At 48.8% G+C, this 10,203-nt stretch overlaps 1 pseudogene; it reads left to right on the forward strand.

Moving 5' to 3' along the window:
* The first annotated feature begins 678 nt into the window (after positions 1-678).
* Positions 679-2,708, forward strand: LOC125556476 (annotated as a pseudogene).
* The last annotated feature ends 7,495 nt before the right edge of the window (positions 2,709-10,203 follow it).

The following is a 10,203-nucleotide window of genomic DNA, read 5'->3' on the forward strand; positions in this document are numbered from 1 at the left end:
GTTTCAGGGTGAGAATGTTGTGCATGAGCATGGAGTAGCGGCAACATTTGAACAATTCGCCCAATTTCATCAAGACATGCGTGATTGGAAAACTCACGTACAACTGCAAAATGATTTGGTTGAGCATATGTGGGTTCATGTTGGCAACCAATAGATGTATCTTCTTTTATTCGTTTGCAAAACTATGTGAAACATTTTTATTTGTATTCGGCTTGTAAAATTATACTATTTTATTCGGTGTAAACTATGTTATTTACAATATGTTTGAATGCAACCAATGTAAAATTGGGCGGCCAGCCAGTCAAGTCGGCATATATGGGTCGGCGTGTTGGGCGCGCTGTCGACACATATCAAAAACAAGGCGAACGCCAGGCGAGCGGCCGACCTAAACGAACAAAAAACAGACGGAATCGCCGTTTGATTTAGGTCACCCTATTGAAGTTGCTCTAAATTAATAAATAATAGTAACACGACTTGGTGGAGCTCTGTTTGCTGGAAGATAATGCTACTTGTAGGATGTGACGCCCATCAGTCACCACTCACCAACCCCACTTCCCTAGATAGCAGGCTGTGGTAGCCCAAATCAAGAGATCTGGATGATCGAATAGACAGGAACACTCAAACATGTCCATATCTTTTGCATTGTTATTTATAGTACTATGCACCATGGATGAAGGGAACAACCTGCGGAAGAAATCGGTAAGATACGACAGTGCATAGCAGCCGGAGCGTGACCAAATCCCTGACGCCACAGTACCCCGCTAAGCTGTAGTATAAATGAAGGTGGAAGGTGCAGGCCTCTCCACTTCACTCAACGATTTTATCCATTACAGTGGCCATGGCAAAGCTAGTTTCCAGTTCCAGGGAGGGAACCTGTGGCAATGGCTGCTGCTGCTGCTCCGGCGACGACGGCGGTGGTGCCGCGGATGAAGCTGGGCTCCCAGGGGCTGGAGGTGTCGGCGCTGGGGCTGGGCTGCATGGGCATGTCCGCCTACTACGGGCCGCCCAAGCCCGAGCCGGACATAGTCGCGCTCATCCACCACGCCGTCGCCGCCGGCGTCACCCTCCTCGACGCCTCCGACATCTACGGCCCGCACACCAACGAGCCCCTCCTCGGCAAGGCGCTGCAGGGCGGGGTGAGGGGCAAGGTGCAGCTGGCGACCAAGTTCGGCATCCTCGCCGGCGCCGACGGCGCGCGGGCGATCCGCGGCGACCCGGCGTACGTGCGCTCGGCGTGCGAGGGCAGCCTCCGGCGCCTCGGCGTCGAATGCATCGACCTCTACTACCAGCACCGCGTCGACGTCAGCGTGCCCATCGAGGTCACGGTGAGCGAGTCAACCTCAGTTCAACCCAATCCCGTTGACTAGTCAAACCAACGAACGTTGACCACATGCACCAAACTGAGACCCGATAGTGGAAAGGTCAAATCTCATAAATAGTTTTCTATATAAACTTGGTCAAACTTTATATTTAGTATTATAGATGTAAATAGTTTTCTATATAAACTTGATCAAATTTTATACTTTTTAAAAAATCTATACGCACTACATTATAGAACGGAGAGAGTACAACACTATCCATGAAAGAAACTTACACGCTTGGCATCCACATATGAGTGAACTCAAGAAACTGGTTGAAGAGGGGAAGATAAACTACATTGGGTTGTCTGAAGCATCGGCGTCGACCATCCGAAGAGCGCACACGGTTCATCCCATAACCGCTGTCCAGCTAGAGTGGTCGTTGTGGTCGAGAGATGTCGAGGAAGATATAAACTTGCAGGTACGTACATTTTCATGCTCAATCATGTCATGTCATGGTCATTTTTGGTTCCGTAATCGTCTGAATTTTGTTCCTGCTCGTATATAATCTTAGGGAACTTGGCATTGGAATTGTGGCGTACAGTCCGTTGGGCAGAGGGTTCTTCTCTAGTGTGCCAAAGCTGGTCGACACACTGTCTGAACAAGACTTTCGCAAGGTTTGTTATAAGCATGTCTGCCTACTTCGCTCTCGTGTATTTGACAAATCCTTCTCTTTGTACAACAAATCTTGATTTTGACACTATTACTTCTGTTCTAAGTTTCTAACCCAACAATGCTCAACACATTTATTCAGGACTTGCCAAGATTTCAAGCTGAAAACCTTGAGAAGAACACCATGGTATTTGAGCGGGTTAGCACGATGGTGGCGAGGAAGGGGTGCACGGCGTCGCAACTCGCACTTGTTTGGGTTCACCACCAGGGGAACGATGTGTGCCCCATACCAGGAACCACAAAGGTCGACAACTTCAACTAGAATGTGGCGGCGCTGTCCGTGAAGCTCGCCCCAGAGGAGATGGCCGAGCTTGAGTCCTACGCATCGGCGGATGTTGCGGGCGATCGTACCATGATTTCCTGAACACTTGGAAGGACTCTGAGACCCCTCCCATGTCATCCTGGAAGGCCGAGTGACAAATTTTCGTGGGAACTGGAATAAAGAGTTCACTGTTTCTTAATAATTTCTTCTACCACTCGAAAGTGTGTGTGTGTGTGTGTGTGTGTTTGCTTGACTAATCATGTTGTATCCCGGGAAGCATTGTGATCCCATGTATGAATGGACTCTGGAAATAATGTACGGAGCACCATGTGTTGTGGTCGTGAGTAAGTTAAGCCCATTTGTTGTAAAAGGGCCTTGGGACAACCGGGAGGCAAGTCCGAATGCAAAATAACTCCCAACTCATATGGCCCGTTTATCCAAACCACACAGTTACTCTGAGATTGTTGAAGATATTGGTATTTCAGCTTGTAATCTCTCATCCAGTTCACCTTTTTTTCAAGGATACACCATAGAGAATTATACCAGTAACATAGAAGAAGAGTGAAGATGGTTGACACAACTGATACAAAGCCCAACAACCCACCACACCCACCACAATTACAACGACATACAACTAATATTGTCCAACTCAAGCCATGAAGAGGCACGATGCCAAACACCTCGAAAGCATGAACAAAACTCCAGGCCCAGCTGACTCAATGCACTCTTCACGCTTGGCGCCTAGGAGATCGGCAGATGGACACCAAGAAAAAACCAAACTTGAGGAAGATGTCGTCCAAGAGGTACCCACGATGAGGATGTACATAGCGCACCAAAGGCCGATGCCCACAGCAACAACCAACTCATAGCACCACGCCACCCCAAGTCCCGTGAGCCTGCCAAGGCAACAACACCAGCTTGCACTCTGCTAGACACCACAACCACCAATGTATTGCTTCCAAGGAAGGGTCGCCGCCGCACTGCTACCATCGCTGGCTCCGACGAACCGGTCCTATGGTTTCGCTTTGTGCCCGAGGGGACATCCAAGACCAAGACAATGCATCCAGATAGGAGACAACACCCACACGCGTCACCATTATCTGCAACTGCTGTTGTATATGGATTTTCCCCGTCCATGACTGCCAAGAACCGTTAGAGAAAAGCAGGTTCGGTTGCGGGGAAGCAAGGCGCTGGCTTGGAGCACCACCGAGGAGAGGAGAGCCACACATGTTGCCATAGTGATGGTTGATGTCTACTACACAACCTTCTTCTTGTAGACATTGTTGGGCCTCCAAGTGCAGAGGTTTGTAGGACAATAGCAATTTTCCCTCAAGTGGATGACCTAAGGTTTATCAATCCGTGGGAGGCGTAGGATGAAGATGGTCTCTCTCAAGCAACCCTGCAACCAAATAACAAAGAGTCTCCTGTGTCCCCAACACACCCAATACAATGGTAAATTGTATAGGTGCACTAATTCGGCGAAGAGATGGTGATACAAGTGGTATATGGATGGTAGATAAAGGTTTTTGTAATCTGAAGATATAAAAACAGCAAGGTAACTAATGATAAAAGTGAGCACAAACGGTATTGCAATGTGTTGAAACAAGGCCTAGAGTTCATACTTTCACTAGTGCAAGTTCTCTCAACAATAATAACATAATTGGATCACATAACTATCCCTCAACATGCAACAAAAAGTCACTCCAAAGTCACTAATAGCGGAGAACAAACGAAGAGATTATGGTAGGGTACGAAACCACCTCAAAGTTATTCTTTCTGATCGATCTATTCAAGAGTCCGTAGTAAAATAACATGAAGCTATTCTTTCCGTTCAATCTATCCTAGAGTTCGTACTAGAATAACACCTTAAGACACAAATCAATCAAAACCCTAATGCCACCTAGATACTCCAATGTCACCTCAAGTATCCGCGGGCATGATTATACGATATGCATCACACAATCTCAGATTCATCTATTCAAACCAACACAAAGTACTTCAAAGAGTGCCCCAAAGTTTCTATCGGAGAGTCAAGACGAAAACGTGTGCCAACCCCTATGCATAGGTTCCTGGGCGGAACCCGTAAGTTGATCATCAAAACATACATCAAGTGAATCAATAGAATAACCCATTGTCACCGCGGTTATCCCACGCAAGACATACATCAAGTGTACTCAAATCCTTAAAGACTCAATCCGATAAGATAACTTCAAAGGGAAAACTCAATCCATTACAAGAGAGTAGAGGGGGAGAAACATCATAAGATCCAACTGAAAGGATCGATATGGTTGACTAGAGGGGGGGGGGTGAATAGGCAACTACCAATTTTTAACTTTTCTTTACCAAATTAAATTTTGCATCAAAGTAGGTTGTCTAGATGTGCAACTAGGTGAGCAACCTATATGATGCAATAACAACAAGCATACAAGCAAGCAAGAGAAGTAACACTAAAGAGTTTGCACAAGTAAAGGTAAGAGATAACCAAGAGTGGATCCGGTGAAGACGAGGATGTGTTACCGAAGTTCCTTCCTTTTGAGGGGAGGTACGTCTCCGTTAGAGCGATGTGGAGGCACAATGCTCCCCAAGAAGCCACTAGGGCCATCGTATTCTCCTCACACCCTCACACAATGCCAGATGTCGTGATTCCACTATTGGTGCCCTTGAAGGCGGCAACCGAACCTTTACAAACAAGGTTGGGGCAATCTCCACAACTTAATCGGAGGCTCCCAACACAACCACGAAGCTTCACCACAATGGACTATGGCTCCGTGGTGACCTCAACCGTCTAGGGTGCTCAAACACCCAAGAGTAACAAGATCCGCTAGGGATGAGTGGGGGAATCGAAAATCCCTTGGTGGAAGTGTAGACCGGGGCCTTCTCAACCACTCCCGAGCAAATCAACAAGTTTGATTGGCTAGAGAGATAGATCGGGCGAAAATGGAGCTTGGATCATTTAATGGAGCTTGAGCATTAATGGAGCTTCGGGGGAAGAGGTAGGTCAAAGGAGAAGAAGAGGACCCCCTTTTATAGTGGGGGCAACAATCCAACCGTTGCCCCACCAACCAGCCCCGCACAGGGCGGTAGTACCACTAACGGGGGCGGTACTACCACTGAGCCAGCGGTACTGCCGCTCCAGCGAGCGGTACTGCCGCTCAGAGAAGAGCAGCAGGGGTCTGGACCCAGCGCGGTACTACCGCGGTGGTAAGGGTGGTACTACCGCTCCGAAATGGTACTACCGTCCCTACAACCGCAACTAGTGCCGCAAAACCCGACACGAGAAAAAGAGCCCTCGAGTCGAGGCGGTAGAAGCCAGACAGCCCAGCGGTAGTACAACAGCGGGGTCACAGGCGGTACTACCGCTGCGGAGCGGTACTGCCGCTTGTGACCCTTCGGCGGTACTACCGCTGGTAGTGCGGTACTACCGCTAGGACACAGAAGAGAGAGAGGATCTCTCCATCGAGGATGAGGACGAGGCGGTGGTGCCAGGCAGGCCAGCGGTAGTACTGCTATGGAGTCACGGGCGGTACTACCGCTACGGAGCGGTACTGCCGCTTGTGACTCCTCACCGGTACTACTGCTGGGTTGCGCGGTACTACCGCTGGAACCCAGACAGGACATAGAAGAGAGAGGAGATCTCTCCAATGAAGTGGAAGACCTCGAAGGGTGAGAAGCTGACGTGTACGTGTCGATTCCACCCATGCAATACCCTAGCGGACCCCCTCTTGATAGTACGGGGCACTCTACGCAACTAGTCCACCAAAAGAGAAGCGAAAGAGCTACACCGTCTTGAATGACACTCCGAAGGGAAGAAAACGTCTCGTGCCAAGGATGAATCTGTGAACTACTCAAAGCACATGATTAGTCCGCAAACATGTTGTCATCAATCACCAAAACTACCTCGAGAGAGATATGCCTCAACAATCTCCCCCTTTTTGGTGGATTGATGACAGCTAGGGATTGCACAAGGAAAAGATATAAAGAATGAAAACTAAGAACTACAAAATATGGACGGGCTCCCCCTGAATGTGTGCACCTAGTTAGAGGAGCATTAGGGAAGCAAGACACACACATCCGGATCAATACTCCCCCTATATTTTATAGTCCAACAATTCTAAGCACAAGATATATGAGAGGAGAGTATAAACAGGACAAGCATGCAACTCATAATAAACTACATTACTGAAAAGACATAAGTAATAAGGTAGCGATAGGGAGCATATGTCTCACACCATATGTCTTAGGTCTCACAGGCACCAAACCAAACCAAACAAAGAAGACACCGAGAGAACACACAAGAAAACACAAGACGACACACACACACTCAAAGCACGGCAACAACACAAATCCCTACACTCTCACCCCCTTTGGCAGCGAGACACCAAAAAGGGCAAAGAGTGACGCTACGACTCCAGGTGATGGGAAGCTGAGGATCGCGAACATCACATCTCAGCGTGATCGTCAGCATCTTCGTCGTAGGTCGAAAACTGCTCGGCATCGGAGTCGGTCCAAGGGCAATGCTGATGAATCCATTTCTCCTCTTCAGTGATCTGACCCTCAGAACCACTGGCAACTGTCGCTCCCATCTGACACATGAGCTCCTTGTGGCGCACCCTGGCATGCTTCTCCGCCACATGAGTCATGTACTGACCATGAGACTCCATGCAGAAAAGCTTCTTCATCTTGTGTTTAAGCTTCTGTGCCACGACGGTTCTGCACTAGAGGGCCCAAAGTCCTCCTCGTGATCATCAGTGGCAGCCCCACCCTTGGTCTCCATGGCAGCAACAGCAGCAGACGGACCCCCGGATTGAGGCGCTGGGGTGACCCAATTGTCCTTCTTCCTCAGACGCTTGATCTCATGAGAAACCAAGTCTCCAGTTTCCAGCAACACTCTGGGATAGATCTGTGCCCAGGGCCTCTCAATGAGCCTCATGATGAATGGACCATATATCGGGCACTTGCGCTCAGACACGGCAGAGAGAAGTTCAGACCACATGACATGAGAAATATCCAGGCTCTCTCCGGTGTTTGCTTCCTTCTCATGCTGACAGAATGGAAGCATGTCCATGAGATAAGAGTGGACCATATCGAGATTCCCGATGCGAGGGAAGAGAGTATCATGGAAGATACGATGAAGAATGTCCATATACGGAGACAGCTCATAGGTTTTCTTCTTAGTCACTGGGTGAACTTTCACAGTGCAGTAGGGCCAAAGGGCTTGCTTGTGAGTGGACGTAGCACTGCGGTGAGGGCGGAAACCGACTGAAGTCTCAAGCCCACGATCCTCCACATCAAGTAACTCCATGAAGGCCTTCCACTTGACAGAAAGCAACTTGCCATTGGTCATCCAAGTCAGAGTCCTGTCGGCATCGGTTCCAAGATGAACAGTAGCATAGAATTGAGCCACCAAATCTGCATCGAAATCCTTGTTGAACTGCATGATCTTGAGAATGTTCAGCTGAGTGCACATATGAAGGGCTTCACCAAAGTACTCAGGGTCCTTCTCCATAGAATCAGTGTCAATGGAGCGAACATCAACAAAGAGATTCTTCTTGGCCTTGATCACATCAAAATAGATGGCAAACTGAAATCGGTTCCAGAACGGGCAGTTGACCAAAGTGGGTTCTTGGTCCACCTCATAGGGATTGCGGCGATGCCTTTCCCAAAACTCCTTGGCAGTCATCTTAGTCATAGTCTTCCCTTTTGGCTTGTTGGCGGATCTCTTCGACTGCTGAGGAGGTGGAGGAACACTTGCGGATGCACCTGCTGGTGGCGGTTGGGTGCTAGAGGAACCACCGGCTGGCTCAGAGGTGCGGTAGCGTTTTGATGTTGCACGCCCGGGGTTGATACGGCGAGCTTGATGCTCAGGATGGTCATCACCTGGAGCCAAACACAAGAACACGCAAAACAACCAGAAAGAATGAGCATAAGCCAACAAACACAACAAAAAGGATCAAGGTAAGGCAGGAATATGATGGAATTTGGCAGGCAGCGGTAGTACCGTGACATGCCCGCGGTAGTACCGCCCAAGCGGTAGTACCGCTCCAAAGAGAGTGGTAGTACCGCTCGAGGTCAAGCGGTAGTACCGCTCCAACGAGAGCGGTAGTACTGCTCGAGGCGGAGAAATAGCGGTTTCCTACATCACGAGGCTGAGAAATAGTGGTTTCCTACTACCGTGGTCAGATCCGGCACTACCGGCCTGCCAAATTCAAAAATATTCCTACCAAACTCTAATCTAGATAGTCTAGTTGCCTTCTCCAACCTACTCGAGCCTAGATTTAGCCAAAAATCTAGAGATGCAACCACCATTGCCCCTAAGAAACAAGATCTGAAAACGAGACAAAAGGAGAGAAAGAACGGGGGCAATACCGGCATCCATGGCAAGAGAACGAGGTGGGGATCGACTCCATCGAAGGAAATGGAGAGGGACGCCCCGGAGACGGAGATCCGCCGGAGCCCTTCCGCGGCGAGTTGAGACTGGAGAGAGGAAGAGGAAAGAGGGGGCGAAGCGAATGGGTATGGGGGAGAAGAAACCTCCCCCTGCCCCGATATAACCCCCTGGTCCCATCCCTCAGCGGTAGTACCGCGCTGGGGGGCGATAGTACCGCTTATGAGCGGTAGTACCGCGCACCACCAGCGGTAGTACCGCCCAGCACGCCACGGCAACCAAACAACATGGCTTTTGCTCGAAGGAAAAACAAAATGGCAAGAAAAGAGAGCACACCAGCAAACGACCAAGACACACCTCTTCAAGAGAGGGCGGTGGCCGAGGCCACCTATATTTGAGTCAAGTGGTATGGCGCCGCGAAGATTTTAACCTTGGGCCCATGACCAAAACTCGTCTTTGAAACACAAGTACCATCAACAATGGCTAAAGTGAAAGACTTGATTAATTTATGCATAATGGGGGGAGGAAGAGTTCATTGAGAGAACAACACTCCCCCTATGTCCATGCCTACACCTAAACTAGACAACAAATTGAGCGTGGTGGAGTGTGCAAGGGTTCAAGCCACATTGCTCGAATCAATGATATTTAGCTCATGCCTTAACTCGCGAAATCTTGCTTCATCCAAGGGCTTCGTGCAAATATCTGCAAGGTTGTCATGAGTGTTGACATAGTTGAGCTCAATCTCTCCTCGCCTAATGTGATCCCGGATGAAGTGATACCGAATCTCAATATGCTTTGTCTTGAAGTGTTGCACCGGGTTGAGAGAGATCTTGATGGCACTTTCATTGTCACGCCAAAGAGGCACTTTGTCACAAGTGACACCGTAATCCTTTAAAGTTTGCCTCATCCATAGGAGTTGTGCACAACAACTACCGGCTGCTACATACTCCGCCTCGGTGGACGAGAGAGACACATAACTTTGCTTCTTGGAAGACCAACTTACCAAAGAGCAACCAAGGAATTGGCACCCTCCGGAAGTGGACTTCCTATCCACTTTGTCTCCCGCCCAATCGGAATCTGAGTACCCTACAAGCTTGAAGTTTGATCCTCTTGGGTACCATAAGCCAAAGTTTGGGGTATGAACCAAATATCGAAAGATTCGTTTGACCGCCACATAGTGACTTTCCTTAGGTGCGGCTTGAAACCGTGCACAAATTCCCACACTCAACATGATATATGTTCTAGATGCACAAAGGTAAAGCAAGGATCCAATCATGGAGCGATATACCTTTTGATCCACAATTTACCATTGGGATCTATGTCAAGTTGGCACTTGGTGGGCATTGGAGTGGAAGCCGGCTTGACGTCACTTAGCTTGAATCTCTTGATCATGTCTTGAGTGTATTTGGATTGGTTGATGAAGGTTCCTTCTCTTCTTTGCTTCACTTCGAACCCTAGAAAGAACTTCAACTCTCCCATGGAAGACATCTCGAACTTTGAGGTCATGAGGGCGGCAAATTCCTCAT

Source organism: Triticum urartu, chromosome 5, assembly GCF_003073215.2.
Source record: "Triticum urartu cultivar G1812 chromosome 5, Tu2.1, whole genome shotgun sequence".
NCBI lineage: Eukaryota > Viridiplantae > Streptophyta > Magnoliopsida > Poales > Poaceae > Triticum > Triticum urartu.